The sequence below is a fragment of the Callorhinus ursinus genome, unplaced genomic scaffold (assembly GCF_003265705.2).
Source record: "Callorhinus ursinus isolate GAN/ISIS: 27379988/994484 unplaced genomic scaffold, GSC_fseal_2.0 scaffold26, whole genome shotgun sequence".
Taxonomy (NCBI): domain Eukaryota; kingdom Metazoa; phylum Chordata; class Mammalia; order Carnivora; family Otariidae; genus Callorhinus; species Callorhinus ursinus.
Genome location: NW_027397088.1, coordinates 258,956 through 278,594, shown reverse-complemented (window position 1 = coordinate 278,594; position 19,639 = coordinate 258,956). Strand labels below are relative to the sequence as shown.

The 19,639-nt window shown below is 44.5% G+C and overlaps 1 protein-coding gene across 1 annotated transcript in view; it reads left to right on the top strand.

Annotated features, from left to right (window-relative positions):
• Nucleotides 1-1,601: 1,601 nt before the first annotated feature.
• DDR1 (discoidin domain receptor tyrosine kinase 1) overlaps nt 1,602-19,639 on the top strand; it is a 49,200-nt gene continuing 31,162 nt past the window's right edge. The window contains exon 1 of the mRNA XM_073877480.1: nt 1,602-1,736. The gene's annotated coding sequence lies outside the window, so the exon portion shown is untranslated. The remainder of the gene's footprint in view (nt 1,737-19,639) is intronic.

Below are 19,639 nucleotides of genomic sequence, written 5' to 3'. Positions count from 1 at the left end.
CACACTAGGCTACCTGCTTGGCCAGACTGGGCACCAGTGCAAGTTTGTCCCAGAAGCCAGTTCTTCCTGGAACTGAGTGTCATTTCAGGACAGAGGATGCCAGGAGTCATAACTTGGCCCTGCAGCAAATGAAAGTCTTCCAGTCCTGCCTGAGATGGCAGATTGTTCAGCTTGGGACGGGGGCCCGAGCTGGGACTGCGGTGGCGTGAGGAGCGGCTGGAAGGCCCACCAGGGGGAGCCCTCGGCACATCTTGCGGTGGTCGGTCTCCGTGGAGCCTCCCGGAGGGTGCGTGGGGGTGATTTCGTTTTTCTACCACACACGTTGAACCGTGCCTCCATTTTCCTAGGTCACGGATTGAACTTGACCTGCTGCCACGGTTCAGGTCCCGCCGTGCTTCGGCTGGAGTAGTTCTGACGTGGTCCGGCACGGGGCAGGGGCCGAGAGAGAAGGCCCGGGGCGGCGTCTTCACTCCCCAAGTGCAGCTTTGTCCACCGCACCTGGTAACCGAGGTCCCGAGGACGTCCCGAAGCTTCAGAGTCCCGCGCAGAGGGAGGAGAGAGGCGAGGGAGGTGGGTGGGCGGGCTCCACTGCTCTCAGGCAGGCGTCCCCACCAGGACGGAGAGCCAGCACCCGCCCCCCCCCTTTCTGCCCTTGCCCTGTGCTCTAGAGACCGCGGGCGGGGCTGGGGACGCACAGAGCAAGGGCTGCTCAGGGAAGACACTGCCCGGGCGAGGAGCGGGGCGGGGGCGCATCCGAGGGAGGGACGTGGCTACCTGGGCCTCAGGTGGGCCGGGGAGGAACTGGCACGGAGAGTGGGGTGAGGCCTGGCAGAGAGGCTGCGGCCACCTTTCCAGCTTTAACTGCACAAATACCGGTGTACTCTGGCTTCTCCGAGAGCCCCACAAGCCCCCCTGCCTGGGTTCAAAACACTAGGGGGTTGTACTGTTGGAAGCAGTCAAGTAAGTCGGAGGGAATTTCAGGGTCAGGGGGCTTGTCATTCTCAGGTGCAGGCTGAGAAAATGCCAGGCTCTCCCAGGAAACCTACCATGTTCTGCATAGTGCTGCCCACGTTGCAGGTAAGAGACGGGAGGAAGGAAGGACCTAAAGATAGGGCCTGCTGATCCTTCCGTGGCTCCCGAGTTTTAAATACTGGACCTTTGAGGGAAACGAAAGGGTTCATGGAAAAGCCCAGGACTTAGGAGAAGGGGACACTAAGAGTAACATGCGCCCCTGGACTGGAGGGGCAGAGGGGACGTGATGAGCCTGGGGACACTTGAGGGTCCTGGAGGAAGGGGTCCTTGGGCTAAGCCCTGGGAAGGTGGTAGAAGTGCCAGAAAGGATTGTGGGACAGGAGGGAGGCCCCTGTCTAGCTTCTTTGAGCCCTGCAGGCTGCAGCCCTTGGGAAGGCAGCACTGTGTGGTGCTGCTGGCTGGGCCAGGTCTCAAATGCCTCAGACTGGTGCCCTTGCCTCAGTGAGAGGCCGGTGGAGCAGAACTGTCCCCGACAGAGATACGGCTACTGGGGAACATGCTGCAGCCTAAACCGGAAACAGCCCAACTATCCTTCCACAAGAGAATGAGAAGAAGAAGAAAAAAAAAAACTGTAGCAGCTTCATGCAGTGGGATGCTTCTCAGCGATGAAGGTGAATCATTTCACAACAACTTCTGACAACACAGGTGAATCTGCAGACAGAAAATCGAGTGAGAGAAGCTGGCCATAAAAGGGCCCCCTATTGGTAGGTTCCATTTATATAAAGCTCAAGTCCAGGCAAGACTGTAGAAGTCAGGAGAGTGGTTACCCTTTGGGGAGGGTAGTGACTAAAAGGGGACATGAGGGAGGCCCCTGGCATCCTGGGAATGTTCTCTTCCTTAATCTCGGCGCTGGTTCCATGATGTGCTCAGTGTGTGAAAGTTCATTGTCCTGTACGCTTACGGTTGTGTGTTTTTCTGTATGTATATTATATTTATGTAAATCATTTTTTAAAAAGATGTAAGCATTCGAAATGAGTCTGCAGAATGGAGTGAGGGAAGTGGGAGTGGTCTTTTGTCATCTCAGTGCTCACCGTCCTCGGTGTCCTCCTCATAGATCTTCGCTCTTGTCTCCTCAAGAGGAGGGGTCGGGGAGCAGAATTTAAATCATGAAGGACTTTTCTTTTTGCTCACCCTTTTAATGGCTTCCTGCATTGATCTCACGCATTTTCCAGCTCCTGCAAAAATTGAAATGAACTAGATGGGTTTGTGTTATTGAGAGCTCCCAGTTTGCTGCCTCCTTCATCAAATACAGCTGGACTCTTGAGTGTGAGCATCGGCATTTGTAAACCCAGCAGTAAGGCCTGTGTGCTGTTCACAGCAGCTAGGCAGACACTGCTGGTCAAGTTTGAGGTCGTCTTGGTATCTTCTCCAGAGCCATCTAGTTTCATAGGTGCTGTTGCTTAAGCAGGACTCAGCTCACCTGGAATCACCCGGAGGGAGGGGGCTACTTCTATGCAGTGCAGGAGATTAAAGATGGCCACAAATCCTTTGCTCCTTGTCCCATTAAGAGGGGGCTTTCCCTTGAATCTGGGTGCTTCTATGGCTTTTTGATCAACAAAAATCGGTAAAGCGATGCTGAGCCAGTCTCCAGACGTAGGCAACTTCCACTTCCTGTCTCTTCGAACACTCTGGGAACCCTGACCTGCCATGGAAGGAGTCCAAATTCCCCAAGACCGCATGCTGCAACAGCCGTGTGCAGCACTCCCATTGACTACCGGTGGAGTCCAGCTGTCCCCACCAAGGAGACAGAAACGTGAGGGAATGTCTTGAGCACTCTAGACCAAGCCCATCTGCATCTGATGGTGCCAAGTGATTTCAGTCAACATCAAGAGCAGAAGAGGGGCTCAGTCAGTAGAAAATGTGACTCTTGATCATGGGGTCGTGAGTTCAAACCCCATGTCGGGTGTAGGGCTTACTTAAAAATAAATAAATGAACTGTAACTCTTACATTAAAAAAAAAGGGGGGGGCACCTGGTTGGCTCAGTGGTTAAGCGTCTGCCTTTGGCTCAGGTCATGATCCCAGGGTCCTGGGATCGAGCCCCACATCGGGCTCCCTGCTCCGCGGGAAGCCTGCTTCTCCCTCTCCCACTCCCCCTGCTTGTGTTCCCTCTCGTGCTGTGTCTCTCTCTGTCAAATAAATAAAATCTTAAAAAAAAAAATTGCCAGACTGACAGACAAAATCATGATATGAGGCAGCGGCCATGAGGTTTGGCATAGTTATTTCTCAGCAATAGGTCACTGGAAAAGTTGAATCTTTACCTAGACCAGAGCCTTCACGCCCGTGATGAGCAGCTCCTTGGCCCTGAAAGAATTCATCTCCTTAACTCACTTTGCTAAATTGTGGCTACAGCGTTGGTGGTGTAGTGGTGAGCATAGCTGCCTTCCAAATTGTGGCTACAGTATTTACTAGCTCTCCATTCCATCAGAATTTATCTAAGCTGCCAGGCTCGTGGCAGGATAATTTACTGTGGAATTATTTTTTATTTTGTTCTTGTTGCTCTATGCACATTGTCCTCATTGAGCAAGTTATGAAGCTTTGGTTCTCAATTCTGAGCTTTTTTTTGGGTATGGAGTGGGTGGGTGGTCGTTGGCATCTGGATTATGTGCTAACACCTAGGCTGACAGAGACAGAAGTGGGCTGTGGGTATGCGCTGAGCAGAGGCTGAAATTCTCTGGGGTCTGGAGATTTGAGGCTTTCTCCCTATGAATAGTGGATATGCAGGCCTCTAATTTTGCCCAGAGTCTTCCTAGGCTGAGGGATGGCTGGAGGATGCCTCGAGAGGCTGGGCCTAGTTTCTCCCAGTAGGAGCACCTAGGCCAGGGTCCCCCAGGGAGACCCTGCTGTCAGTGACATGGACCCGTGGGAGGACCAGGACTGCAGGGCTTGACAAGCCTCTGAAAGCAGAGGGAGCGACTGGAATGGTGACTGCCACAATGGACTGCGTGTGTGTGCCACCTGAAAATCCCTATGTTGAGACCCTCACCCCCAGTGCCTTGGTATTTGGAATTGGGGCCTTTGGGAGATAATTAGGTTTGGGTGAGGTCATGAAGCTGGAGCCCCTGCTGAGAATTCATGCCCTTATAAGAAGAGGAAGAGACCAGAGTCCTCCCACCCCTGCCACGCGAGGGTAAGTGAAAGGAAGAGAGTGCTCACCAGACACTGAGCCTGCTGGCACCTCCCCGCTTCCAGAACTGGGAGAGGAATGTCCGTGGTCTAAGTCACCCGGACTGTAGTGTTTCACCAGAGCAGCTGGAGCTAGGACAGCTACCACTAAGGGCCTGGCCTTGCTTTCAATTTTTCTGGCATAGCATAAGCCCCTGAGATTTTGTAACCTTGTGGAGGGAGGACGGAGCCCCACCAATGACTAGGGTTGAATTTCTTCCCAGCGTGGCAGGTTGGGGCGCAGAGTAGATTCCATTTGATTGAGAAAAAATAAGGAATGTGACATTTGGTGTATATTTTGTAACAAAAATTGATAAACAACATAATTCTCAAGTCAATGGAACATTTTATGGCCTTCTCTCTCTCTCTCTTTTTTTTTTTTTTTGCATTGTGGCTCCTCTGTCCATTGAATTCTAGGCATTTTCCTTGGCAGGTTTTTCCTGAAATGTCTCCAGGCTTGGAGTTTTTATTTTATTTTTTACAAAAAGAAGGGCATGGAAACAGAAGAGAGGCTTCCTCAGAAAAATAAAAACCAGTTATTTTTTATGCATATCCTTTATTTCTTGCTTACTGAATATTTGCTTCTGTATTTTTTTGATCTTTAATAAATCATTAGAGATTTTTAAACATTCTTTTGTAAGATTTATTTATCTATTTATTTGACAGAGAGAGAGAGAGCATAAGCGGGCGGAATAGCAGGCAGAGGGAGAGGGAGAAGCAGGCTCCCCGCTGAGCAGGGAGCCTGCTGTGGGGCTTGATCCCAGGACCCTGGGATCATGACCTGGGCTGAAGGCAGTTGCTTAACCAACTGAGCCACCCAGGTGCCCCGAGGTTTTTTAAAAATTCTAATCTTTTTCTCCTAACAAATATTTCCTGGGTTTTTCATTCTTTTTTCTCTCTCCATTTCTGTTTGGAAACTAGTCTGCCTTCCAGTTCACCAAGCATGTTTTATGCTATTTCTAACCCCTTGTAAACCCATCCCATCTCTTGAGTTCTTAATATCAGATGTAATTTTTTATTCCAGAATTTCCATTTGATTATTTTATAGATTTCAATTTTGTGGTGAAAGTTTCCATTTTAATATAGGTTCTCCATCTTTTCCTCTCTTTCTGTGAACTTATTAACCATAGTTCTTTTAAAGCCCTTGCTTGTTAAAGCAATATTGGGATCACGTGTGTGTCTATTTATATTGCCTGTTTTTCTCTTGGTTTTCATTTTCATGGAAGCGTCTCTTTCATTTTTATGGAAGTGTCTTTTGTCTACTGATTTTGATTTGATATTAAAACATTGTTTATAAAAACTGTGCCTAGGCCAGATGATGATGTCTTCTACTGTAGAGTGTTCACCTTCTTTTCTGCTAGGCAGACAGAGTAGAAACTGAGCACCTTGATCCAGTTGGTGACCTAGCTGTGCTAAGGCTGAACTGCAGTTGTTTATTTAGTTAGTGTTTATGGCTGTAGCCCACTTTTTATTTGTTCTTGTTCCTAGGGTATAGTTCTCAAGACTTTGAGCTAAGAGCTGGTGAGTTCACTGCAATCCTTCCCCTGGAGGGTCCTTAACTGTAATCTGTAGTATTCAAAACTTTGAAAGACTGTGGAAAACATTCATTTCAGAGGTTTCTGCCTGCGCCTTATGTGCCTTCAAAATTTGGTAAATGTCTTGAAAGGATACCGTAGTTTTGAGACCTCTTAAGTCTCCAGTTTTGTCACCCTAACTCCATGGCATTCTGTCTGAGCCAAGGGCAGATTCTTAGCCTTTTGCCTGAGTCCAGGGTCAGCAAATGCCTCTGGGAAAAAAGCAGCTTCAGATCATAAGCTCACTTTCTTAGGTCCTCCCTTTAGAACTTTAACTAAATTAGTTCCATGGTATGAGTTGTTTCCTCAGATCTCTGATGATTATAAACATTGTTTCATCTTTTTTTTTCTAGTTTTTTTTTTTTTTTAAGTAATCTCCAACACCAAACATGGAGCTTGAACTCATGACCTGGAGATCAAGAGTCACACACTCTACTGACTGAACCAGCCAGGCACCCCTCTAGTTGTTTTTTGTGGCCACTTTAGTTTGCCACAGATTACTCTAGCCTACCCAAATTGGAAGTCTTCTTGTTTAGATTTTTAACAATCTTTTGAAGAAAACATTCTTTAAAATGTTTTAAAATTTATTTTTAAAATTACTTATTTTATTGAGATATAACTGACATAACATTGTGTTAGTTTTAAGGTCTTTTTAAAATTTTTATTTATTGTTATTTTTTTAAAAGATATTATTTGAGAAAAAGAGAGAGAGCGTGAGTGGAGGGGAGGGGCAGAGGGAGAAGCAGACTCCCCACTGAGCAGGGAGCCTGACTCAGGGCTTGATCCCAGGACCCTGAGATCACGACCTGAGTGGGAGGCAGACGCTTAACTTACTGAGCCACCCAGGCACCCTGTAAGAAGTCTTTTTAATAGATATTATATTTATGTAGTTCAAAATGAAAATCATATCAACTGGTACATGAGAAATTTCACTCCCACCCCATCCCTGTCTTCTTTGATCTCCCTTGCTTTGTCCATGTAAGTAATCATTTTTATTATCATAGTGTCTTATTTATCCTTCCAAAGTTTCTTTATGCAAATATATAAATACTTTATTTCCTCCTTTCTTTTTTTACTTTTTATTTATTTATTTTTTTTTTAAGTAAGCTCTATGCCCAATGTGGGGCTTGAACTCATGACCCCAAGATCAAAAGTCCCATGCTCTCAGGGGCGCCTGGGTGGCTCAGTTGGTTAAACGACTGCCTTCGGCTCAGGTCATGATCCTGGGGTCCTGGGATCGAGCCCTGCATTGGGCTCCCTGCTCAGCAGGAAGCCTGCTTCTCCCTCTCCCACTCCCCCTGCTTGTGTTCCTTCTCAAACTGTCTCTCTCTCTTTGTCAAATAAATAAAATCTTAAAAAAAAAAAGTCCCATGCTCTACCCACTGACTCAGCCAAACACCCCTATTTCCTCCTTTCTTACACAAAAAGCATATTATATTATGTATATATATAATCTTATAAAATATTATTATATATTCTGCTCCTTCATTTTAAAAAATTTTTAAAGATTTCATTTATTTATTTAAAGAGAGCATGTATAAGCAGGGGGAGGGGGAGGGGTGGAGGGAGGGGGGAGAGAGCATCTCTGGATTCTGCATTGAGTGCTGAGCCCAACGTGGGGCTACATCTCATGACACTGAGATCATGACCTTAGCTGAAATCAAGAGTCAGATGCTTAACCGACTGAGCCACCCAGGTGCCCCTCCGTCCTTTTTAAATTTTAACAAAATGTTCTGTATATACTTCCATAAGGAAGCACATTTAGCAATTCCCCATGCCTTGGTCTCTTTCTGATAGCTGTATAGTATTCCATTGATTGATACCGCAGACTTATGCATTCAACCAGTCCCCTATTGCTGGACACTTGGGTTATGTTACAATATAGTAAGTTGTGATTATAAACAGTGCTACAATGACTAACTTTAATGCCTGAACAAGTTTGCGTTTGTGTGGGCAAATCTATAGGATAGATTCCCAGAAGGGAGATTTCTGGATCAAGGGGTAAATGCATTTGTAATTTTGGTGTATATTACCAGGTTCTGCTCCTCAGGACTGTGCCATTTGCACCAGTACCAGCAATGTATGGGACAGGGGGTTTCCTCAGCCTCACTCATGCACTGCGATGTCAAACTTTGACTTTCTGCCAACCAATGAAAGATTTATATAAGTTTAACATGGTTGCACTTAGGTTAATTCTCATACCAGCATTTCCCTCAGAATATCCTCAGACTCTTCTTTCATGTCAGACACCTTAATTAGCTCTGGGACAGGGAAACTGAAGGGACCCCACAAAAAATGCCATTTTTCCCCCTTTGCTCCTTTTCTGGCTTCTATTCTTGCTAGGATCTGCACCCCCACCCCACACTACACAGGCCTTCTAATGCAAATAGCATATGTACTCCTTGTAAAGGACAAAGAGAATGATGTCTTTGGAAACTTCCAGCACAATAGATAACATCTAAGGAGGGACTAGGAGGGGTCCTCATAAACATTCTCCAAGACCGCTGACTCTAAACACCTTGATGCCAAGACCCCTGACTTCAGGGAATGAGTGACTTATTAAGGACACCTGGACCCTGTCTTTCTCTGACCAGTTCCTGGATGCCTAAAAGGACATGTACACCAGATCACAGTTGCCAGTAAAAACCCCAGACTCCAAGCAAAGATGAGATTCATGCTTTTTTCCTTTCCGAGTCTCCCAGACCTTGGTCTGTATCTCTCTTTATATATATATATATATATATATATTATATATATATCTTCAATAAACTCTGCTTTCACCTCTTGCTGGCTCCTACCTGATCTCCATCCTTCTCGATGCCTAAGAACCTTGGTTCATCCTGCAGGACCCCCCCTGGGTCCTCAGACCCAGGCTGCTGGCATCAGTTTCATCCACCTAGGACTGGAATTTAAAGTAATCAGTCTGAAATGTCCTGATCAACACTGGTGAGGTAATCTGTATGGAAAAACCCCCTGCCTTCCCTTAAGAGAAGGTAACTTTGCCTGAAATAATCCACTCCTTTTGACTTCCTGTCCCACTCTCTTGCCTATAAAAATCTTTCATCTTGTACAAAATCTTCAGAGCTCCCTTCTATTTGTTAGATGGGATGCCTGATTCATGAATCATTGAGTAAAACCAGTTAGGTCTTTAAATTTGCTCAGTTGACTTATTTTTTATTTTATTTTATTCTTTTTAAAGATTTTATTTATTTATTTGATGGAGAGAGACATAGCGAGAGAGGGAACACAAGCAGGGGGAGTGGGAGAGGGAGAAGCAGGCTTCCCGCTGAGCAGGGAGCCCGATGCGGGGCTCAATCCCAGGACCCTGGGGTCATGACCTGAGCCAAAGGCAGACGCTAATGACTGAGCCACCCAGGCGCTTTTCAGTTGACTTTTTTAAAAACAGTATCTATTTCCTACTAGTTCTGTATATATATATACACCTGCTCTGCTGTCTGTAGCTGGAGAACCAGAAAAGCTGGTGATGTGATCAGTATGAGTCTGAAGGCACAAGAACCGGCAATGTGACTTCTGAGGGCAGGAAGAGACAGATGTTCCAGCTCAAGTAAAGAGCTTCCTTCTCCTTTTTCCATTCAGGTCCTCACAGATTGTATGATGCCCACCCACGATGGGGGGGGGTGGTATGGGGGGCAGTCTATTTTACTAAGTCCATTGATTCAAATGCTAATCTCTCCCAGAAACACCCTCACAGACAGATGCACCCAAAAATAATGTTTTACCAGTTATCTGGACATCTCTTACCCAGTCAAGTTGACACATCAAATGAACCATCAGAAGGAGTAATAGCTAAGGTATAAAAATCCCATCAGAGTTAAGGACTTAGGTGAGAATGCCTGGGTCGGCCTCTCTTGTTGATACATGAGGCCTAGGGTCCTACTTAGGTGTAATTTTTACTGCCTCACAATCAACTATTTTGAAAATTTATCTTACATTCAAGACAACATTTTCATTTTGGTCTGATTTTCAACATCTTTGGGATGAATTGGTAAGTCCACGAGGGAACAGGCTGGCTGAGGCCACACCAGGGGGGGCTCTGTGCAGGTCCTCAGTAAGAGGCTATCAGGTGAGACACACCTAGCAAGGGGCTATCAGGTGAAACACCTAGCTGGGTGTCTCCTTGGCTGAAACTGTTGATTCTGCAAAGTACAACACATTCCTTCCCTGCTTTTGCCTCTCCCCCTCTTCCCTTCTGATAGCTTTTAGCCCTCTGATTTGAAAGACTTCCTACGGCATCCTGGCTAAGAGTACCAGTCAAATGAAAAGACACATAGGGTGAAATCTAGGAGGGTCCCAAACACAGAGCTTCCATATCCTCTCCCCATAGAATCAGGGTGCCTCACCTTCCAGGCACATGGATGTATCCACCAACCTGGAAGCTCTCCCAAACTTCATTGTGTAGGCATTAATTGATTGAATCTTGGCCATATGATTGAACTCAATTTCCACCCATTCTCCCCTGCTGGGAAGCTGGCCTGGTTCAAAGCCCCAACCTTAAATCATATGGTTGGTCTTTCTGGTGACCAGCGCCTCATCCTGCCATCTCATTAGCATAAGTTCAGGTGTGACCAAGGGACTCATGAATTACAAAGATACTCCTATTATTCAGGAAATGCCAAGGATGTGGAGTCCCCTTCCCAGGAACCAGGCACAAAGAGCAATCTTCACTGTATATGGTACAACAGGGACACATAATATAAAATAAAAGAGGGTTGAGAAATGTGGACTTGTCGTGAGAAGCCTATCACGGGAGTTTTAAAGAATTCACACTTAAATATTTAGCAAGTGCTTTAGGGAAGAAATCAGCCAGGTATAGTCTCTTTTTGCGGTGGAATCATAGGACTCAAGCTCCTAGTTATTGCAGGAATTGAAATGTGGATGTAATTAAGCCCAGGGTGCTGTAAAGGAATTGGTGCTCCAGAAGATGAGAGAGGTTGAGGGACATGTCAACAGAAACATGGAAGATCTGTCACAGTTTATGTACTCTTTGCTTTCTCTTAGGAATGGAACAAAATTAAGGGTTAACCTGGGAAGTGTTATGGAACAATATATCACAGCTGCTAACTCAGGAAATGAAGGAGTATGCCCTGGTGCAGTGCCATGGCCAACTGCCCCTCCTTGCCCCCAGAATCCTGAGGGAGCAGGTAAAAGCAAAAGCATAGCTCTTGGCTGGGTTTGCCAACAATGTTGCTGAACAAACTCAGATAAACTCATTGCAAAAGAAGCCAAAAAACTCAAGGGTTTGGAAAAGAGGACTGGAGAAATTTATTTTGGGTGCCAGCCAGAGAGGTGGTAGGCTCCCACCTTACAACCGACTTCTCCACTGGCAGGATGGACATCTAGGGTCTTACAGGGAGAGGTTGGGGGGCAGGTATGTATGAGAGAGCAGGCAGAGGGTGCATGATCATGGGCAGGGAAGGGACCTGTGGGGTGTGGTCTTCTAGGTGTTCCATTGCTATCAGGATTTTTCTCATCTAGTGCTTACCAGAAGGTCATTGTCAATGCCCCAAGAAAATGTGATAAGAAATAACTATTGGGTCCATGGTTGAGCCAGAGGACTCACTGACAGAAGCATATAGAAAAGTTGACTTCTTCCCTAACTCAATCCTATGCTTTCATTTTCCACATTAAAATGTTTCCACATTTATATTCATATGGAATTGATTTTGCATATAGAGAGACAATTCTAATTATTATTGTATTTCAAATGGTTAGAACCAGTATCATTCCTTCCCCACCGGCCTGAAATGCATGTCTTACCTTATATCAATTTATATACACTTAGATTTCTTTGGGGGCTTTACATTTTGTTTCACTGATTTATTTCATTCTTGCACCAGCAACAGTTTATTTTAACTCCTGGGACTTTTTAACATACTTTAACATCTAGTAGGTCTGACACCCCTTCTTTATTTTTATTTTTCAAAAATATCTTGAAAATTTATTATATTACAAATCTTATTATTGTAATTGATGCAGGGTTGTTGAACACAACAGTCAAGAAAGAATTGAGACTTTTAAGGTGCAACTTAGTAAGTTTATTTTAGTAGCATGGAGACTGCTGTGTGAGGCTGGTGGTTACATGCTTAGTAATCAAAGGAAGAGGGCATGCGGAGAGTATCAGATTACAAAAGTTTCTTTGAATTTCTACTTGCAAAAATGCTCTTGCAAGATTTTTCTGGTGTTTATCAATCAGTTCAGTATTAACTATTGGTGAGATATACAGGCAGTCATGAGACCCTTAAAGAATGTAGCGACCAGCACATATTTGATCCTTATTGAAACTATGTAGATGGGGCACCTGGGTGGCTCAGTCGTTAAGCGTCTGCCTTTGGCTCAGGTCATGGTCCCAGGGTCCTGGAATCGAGCCCCGCATCGGGCTCTTTGCTCTGAGGGAAGCCTGCTTCTCCCTCTCCCACTCCCCCTGCTTGTGTTCCCTCTCTCGCTGTGTATCTCTCTGTCAAATAAATAAATAAAATCTTAAAAAAAAAAAAAAAAGAAAGAAACTATGTAGGTTTAGGTCAGCCTTCCAGACTGAGGGTAAACATTTTCCTGCTTCTGTCCCTTATCATAATGACCTTGTATTCATAGATAACTTGGGGGAAATTAATGTACAATATTGAGGATTCACATTCAAGTGCTTTGGGTATTTGCATTAATGTTTATGGGCCTTCAAAAACATTTGTAATCTTCCCATGGATGTGAATGTTTCTTTTCAGTATGTTTCAAGTATTTTATATATTGATATTGTAAATGAGGATTTTTTGAATGATATTTTCCAACAGGCCGCTGTTGGTAAATGGCACATCTATTACTTTTGTATATTATTTTGCAATTATCCACATTTCTGAACTTAATGGTTTTTCAGTTTACTCTCCAATTTTTAAGGGAGATAATCAAGTCTGCAAATAGGAATACATTACTCTCTTCTGCCTTTCCAGTGTATATTTAGGTTCTTTAATTTTATATTATCTTATTATATTGGATATGACTGTCTATGACTGGAAATATAAATAATAGTTAATAATAGTGGTTATAGTAGGAAGTTTGTCTAATTCATGATATCATAGGAATAGTTCAGTAAGTATTATGTTGGTGGTTGATTTGCAATAGACATTCTTTAGCATAAGGATCTTTCCATGTCTAGGTTCTAATCTTTTTTTTTTAAATATCTATACAGGCTTGATTGTTCAATTTTATCAAATGTAAAATAAAAATGATCATATGGTTTATTTTCTCTGGCCTATAAATGTGGTAAGTTTGAATATATTTTAAAATATTAAGCTATCTTTGCATTCTTGATTGGTCATGCTGTATTATTCTTTTACTGTTTCATACTAAATTTTTACATTCTGGATTGAGACTCTGGAAGTCTTAAAATTTCTTTCAGAAACTCTTCCTATACCCAGTATGCTCCTAAACTAACCTCGCAGAAGGAAGACATTTTTTTCCTTTGTTCTTTGTCCAATATCAAAAGAAACTTCCAAATTCCAGGTAGGTCAGGCTGCTAATACCTACAAATCAATTCTGATAAAACCATTTTACAATAAACAACTGTTGCTAAGTGATTACTCTTTACTAGGCATCGGATTAAGAAAAATATTATTTTATTTGAGCCCTAAATTTCTCCATAGTTTCAAAAGTATACTGTAGATATAAGTCAGCAAAATCTTAAACACTATCCCTGTGACAAAGACCCTTACAGCTGTTCAAAAAAACACTGTGTTTGGGGCGGCTGGCTGGCTCAGTCAGCAGAGCATGTGACGCTTGACCTCATGGTTGTAGGTTCAAGTCTCATGTTGGGAATAGAGATTACTTAAAAATTAAAAAAAAAATCTTAAAAACACTCCACTCTGCGGGCGCCTGGGTGGCTCAGATGGTTAAATGTCTGCCTTCGGCTCAGGTCATGATCCCAGGGTCCTGGGATTGAGCCCCGCGTCGGGCTCCCTGCTTAGCGGGGAGCCTGCTTCTCCCTCTCCCTCTACTGTTCCCCCTGCTTGTGCACTCTTGCTCTCACTATCAAATAAATAAATAAAATCTTAAAAAAAAAACTCTACTCTGCTTATGATGATAATTTTCAAGCACACATAAAAGTAGTAAGAAGTATAAGGAATCTTCCTATGTTCATCACAAAGCTTCAACAACTGCCAAAATTTGGCCATACTCAATCTACTCCTCCCACTTTTATTTTTTTCTGGAGGTTTTTTTAAAATCATTTTTTAAAAAGGTGTATTTATTTATCTGAGCAGGGGAGGGGCGGGGGACGGACAGAGGGAGAGAGTATCCAAGCAGACTCCCACTGAGTGGGGAGCCTTACGTGGGGCTTGATCTCACAACCCATGCGATCAGGACCTGAGCCAAAACCAAGAATTGGAAGCTTAACCGACTGAGCCACCCAGGCGCTCCTCTGGAGATCTTTTTAAAACAAACTCCAGACATTGTACCATTTCATCTATAAATTCTTCAGCATTATACCCAATTCTTATTTGAGTCCCTGCAAGCTGAGAGCATAATCACAAAGCATAATTCATGATAAGAGATTCTATAAAGGTTTAAAACAGTGTGATCAAAATTCACAATGTTGTGAATGTCTGGAATTACATAATCCACAGAACTGGATGCACTGCATACCCTTCAAGGAATCCTACATGGACTTTGTTTCACTTAACTGAGTTTTTGGTAAGAACTGGGGGGAGGGAACAATATTCAAAGTTGTATGTTTTGGCAAAAACTTAAGAGTGCAAGTTATTCTTGTTGGTGTTTAAGAGAGACCCATTAATCAGAAAGTGGATTTGGCATCCTTGTAGAAAAATTGCATAGCCTAACCAGAATTCATGACACCTAGTCACTGCACAGACATGAGCTTTTGGTAGGATTCACTAAGCTGAACTGGCTTGCATCAGAATGGTGTCTCTTAAAAGTGGACAGCCAGAGTGAAAGAAGCCAGATAAAGAAGAGCACATCCTTTATGATGTCACTTTATGAAAGTCTAGAAAATGCAAATTAATCTACAGTGTCAGTAAGAGGATCAGTGTTTGCCTGGGAATGGGGGCAGGGAGGGGCAGAAGGAAAGGAATTACATAAGGGAATGAAAACTTTTGGGATGGTCACTTACTGATTGTGGTGATGGTTTCACAGACATTTAGCTCTGACAAAACTTATCAAAGTGCATACTTTAAATCTGTCCAATTTATTGTATGTCAATTATACCTTCATAAATATGTTTTTTGAAAAAGCTTAGCTAAAGGGCAGAGTGGTGGAAAGCCTGCAGATGCTTTTCCAGAGGTGTGTGCCTACAGTTCCAGGCCCAGGTCACAAGTGGAACTCGAAACAAGAAAAGACAGGAGTCTGCGAGCTGACAACCATGAGCCCACAAGTTAAGGAAAGCACCCTCTGGGTACACAGTCCACTCTTTGGGTGGAGTCCTAACCAGCCGGCTGGTTGAGTCAAGGGGTGGAGACCTGAGCCCTGTTGGTTCGAAAGTTTGCCCTGGAGATACAGTCCTTGCCTCAGCGGCTTTCCTGGGGTTTTCTTCAGCCTGATAAAGCTCCTGGTTCTTAGTACAGCAGGACAATTTTTGTGTACCGGGATCTTGTCATGCTCAGGTGAAGCTGAGAACATGGTGTTCGTTTCTGGTCTTCTGTCTAAATATAAAGGCTAAAAAGGAACAAAAATGAACATGGGAATTACCTAGTACCTGTATCTCCAAGAACTGTGTTGGGTGGAATTTAACTATGACGCAGGGGGAAGGTGCCAGTCAGTCACTGGGATCTAGAATTTTGCCTGTTAGCTTAGGACTCCAATCTGGACAACTAAAATTTCAGGAAGGATTGACCAACTTTTATATGAAAAATTGGTTCAAGGGGTGGCCCAATGTATTTGGGTAGAGGGAAGGCTGCTCTTGCTGGTGTCTCTCTGCCTACTTAATAGACTGCTTCAGAGGAAGCACACCCCAAAGACAAGGCCAGGTGTGTCCATTAGTGAGGACAGCTTTACTTATACCACTAGAGTCTTGACGCTGCAAGCTTTGGAGTCCTATATCAAGTTCATTGTATCTCCTACTGGAAAATACTGGGGGTGCTCCAGGGTTGATATAGGAAACCATCGTACCTGCCTTGAGCTTTTTCCTCACGCCTAAAGGTCTTTGGCTGCCCTAAGAAATGCAGGAGATCAGTGCCTGAATCCTCCCCTTTGGAAGATGGTTGAGGTATTAGTTTAGATTTGAGCTAAGCTCTAGGTCCTCCGGGGCTGACTAGAGCAGAGCATCTTACCCAAGACAACTGAAGTTGAAAGAGCAGGGAGAGTGGGCCCCAGATAAGGCCTGCGGAGAGCTGAGCACCAAGCCAGGGAGCCTGATTTCCCAGGCAACTCTAGAATAGGAGAGGGAACTCAGTCAGGAGCAACCAGAAATGGGAACAGGCTGGGAACAAAATGGTAGGAGATGGTTGCTTTGAACAGACCCCAAGAGTCTGTGGCTCTTGTCAATCTCTCTATAGGCCATGGGACCATCAGTCATGAGGGTGGCAAGTTGGTTTGGAGCTATAGAGGCAGGGCAAGCACCACTCACATCCCTACTACAGGACTGTGGCTCGCTTAGGGTCACCAGTGGAAGATTCTGAAATGTTCTGGGACATTTGGTGCGGGAGGCCGTTTCATAAAACCATCTTGTTGGGCCATACTTCCCCATGGCCCGAGTATTTGGAGATGACCATGATGTTTGATCCTAAAAAGATCCTGATGGTTCATGTGGTGGCCACTTGGTATTTCCTGGCACCTCTCAGCAGCTCATATTTTCTCAGTCACTAGTAGTTGTCCAGAGGACCGTTACACTTTGCCAGGAAAAGGCCATCCTGACTGCAACAGTAGTTAGACTGTGGGTCCAAAAGTGCTCCTCTTGTGGGGCTGGACAGGTTTCCTCTTAGTCTTGACAGCCTTTCAAGTCACTGCCTGGATGCTGCTCTGTGGTGCTGGGTCTTCAAGCCTTACTGAGCACTACACCCATGGCCTGAGTTCCTGATGGTTCTTGCATGTTTTGGTTTCCTCTTTTTGTTATCTCTGTCTGTATTGGGCTTACTAATCATGGGAGACTGTGGGCCACTCCTGCCCACCATCCCTGACTTCATGAGGTGAGTCAGAATTGCCCTCTCTCATGTGGGAGTCCCTTTCTTTTCTACTTTTCATGAAGAGGTGTTTAACAGCTACACATGGAGATTCTCCTTTGTGTTCTAACATCTGCTGTGAAATTTAATGGCATGGCCCCGTAGCTCTCCACAATTCTAACCCTTGTGTACGTGCCACCCCAGGCATCCTGCCCCAGAGTCCGGTCTGTACTGACACCAGGAGTATTTCTGATGTGGCACCCAGAAGCTTTGTACTAGCCTCATTTCTTCTCTTTCCTCTTTTATGATTCTGCTATTCCTCGAGTGTCTTAAAGGAAAATTCCAGCCAACATATTAAATGTCTTACTCTCTGAACCTGGCACAAGACTGCCATCTGTTTCATTTTTGGCCCAAAGACTTTGTATTTTTGGTAACTCATTGTTATAACCATTATATCAGGTAAGCAGAAATCATGAGGCATGGGGTGGAGACTTCCAGCTGCATACCAAAATGCCCCTCTCTTCTTGGGGTACACAGACTACATTTCCCAGCCTCCCTTGCAAACAGGTGTAGTCACATGACCGAGTTCTCTCTAGTGGCATGTGATCAGAAGTGTATGTGCCAAATTCCAGGTCTGGCCTATTAAAAACCTCCCACATTCCTCCTCCTTTCTCTTTACCCCTTCTGACTGACTGAGAGTTTGATTCCCAAGGTGACCTTGGAAGCCACAGCTGAAAATCGTAAAGCCACTGTTGGTTCAAGTTCCTGATTGACCACAAGGAGGAGAGCTGCCCTTGGAATCCAAACCTGCTCAGGAGAGTTATATATAAGAAATAATGTCGTATTATGTTAAGCACTGAAACTTTAAGGTCTTTTTGTTACTACAGTGTATTCTACCCTAACTAATGCAAGGTAGGATCAGGAAGCAAATTAATTTTCATTTCTCTCTGTCAGTGTAAACCCATTTTGTGGGATCCAGTCTCCTTCTGCCCCGAGATAAAATTTAAGGCAGGTTCTGTGAAATTTCTGGTCATATGTAGGTAATCAAAGTCATCTGGTCACTCTAATTCCCCAAACAGTTCAGTAATTAAATGGTCCAGTTTCATGTAATGGCAAAAACTTCAAGCGTTATTTAAATTTAAGGCTTCTTCCTTTTCTTTGTGGCATTTATAAACCAGCTGCCCTCACTAGGAATTGAGGTGTGCGGAAATCTCTCATTTCCCACTTTGTGCTTTGTAGCAGAAACTGCTATTGTCCCCCAATATCCATTTTCCTTCTCTTCCTTATTTGTTTTTTTAGAGAGAGAGAGAAGAGAAAACATGTGTGTGCAGGGGGTGGGAGAAGAGGAAGAGGGAGAGACTCTTAAGCAGGCTCCACACTGAGCATGGAGCCTGCTTGAGCTTGGAGCCTGACTAGGGGCTCGATCTCATGACCATCATGAGATCATGACCTGAGTCAAAATCAAGAGTCAGATGCTTAACCCATTGAGCCATCCACGTGCTCCCCTCCTCTTTCTTATTAATTGAACTCCCAAATTTTTGTGGATTTGTGGCTACCCCCAATAAAGACTACATTTCCCAGCACCCCCTGAAGCTAGGTGTTGCCATGTGACTAATTTGGCAACAGGGTCTGAATAAAGCCGGTAAGCAATCTTTTGGTAATGTCCTTAATAGCAGGAGTAGTGCTCCCCTTCCCCTATCCTTTCCCCCCACTCCTGGCTGGAATCCAGACTCTGTAGATGTGATGATGGGTCATTTCACCCTTGCAACTGAATGGCAGAACAGTAAGACAGAGGAGCTGGGCCCCCAACACAGTGGGCTTATGTATCCAGCTCAGGACTCTTTAAGCTGGAACTATTCCATGAGAAATAAATTAACTTTTGTTCTTTTTGTCTTTCTGCATGCTTCTCCCTCATCTTGCTAACGTGGACCTTGGACCCCTCTAGGGTTGGAGTGGTGAGAGGGAGAGACTTAAGGGGACCAGGAGAAGTCTGATTTGGCTAGAGTTACTGTGAGGTAGCATAAATGATCCCTGGGTCATTAGGCATAGCTGATTCTTCCTTTCATTAGACACTTTGTGAATTTCTTGGAGATAAATCTTTGCCTTTGCTACGGTTTCTCACTCCCTGATCCTTTAACATGGGCCAATGTCTTTCTTAGGCTGGTCAACTATACATCTTTCTGCAGCCTCCAAGAGTCTGGCAACTCATCCCTTTATTAGGATCACCAAATCCCTCTGACCGACCATTTTGGACAGGATCTAACATAATCTTGTGCCCGCTCTCTCTTTTGCTGGCCCCACATCTGGTCCATAGGAAACATCATGAATCCAGTGCCTCTGGAATGTGGGAAGCTGACAGCCCCTCAACCCAGCAGTGTCCCTTGCACCACAATGAGAGCAGCTAGCCAGCCTCTTGGTTTTTGGTTTTCAGACATGAGCCAGCCGCTAGCTCCCCCTGTACTCCAAATTGCAGCGGATACGTATTAAACTCTCTGAAGGGGTCTGTTGAAGCCCCTTGCCCTGGGCTTCAATCAGGGCAATACCTTAGTTCTCCTCAGGAGGCTGAATTGCCTCCCCTTCCTACTCAACTATGGTTCAGAAGTTGCTCTTTCACCTAGGGACTCTGGCCCTTTCTGTTGTTAGTCCCCTCTTTCATTTAGGAAGAGGTTCAAACTTTTTAGAAGCTCATTGTCTGTCTTTCTTTCTTTCTTTCTTTCTTTCTTTCTTTCTTTCTTTCTTTCTTTCTTTCTTTC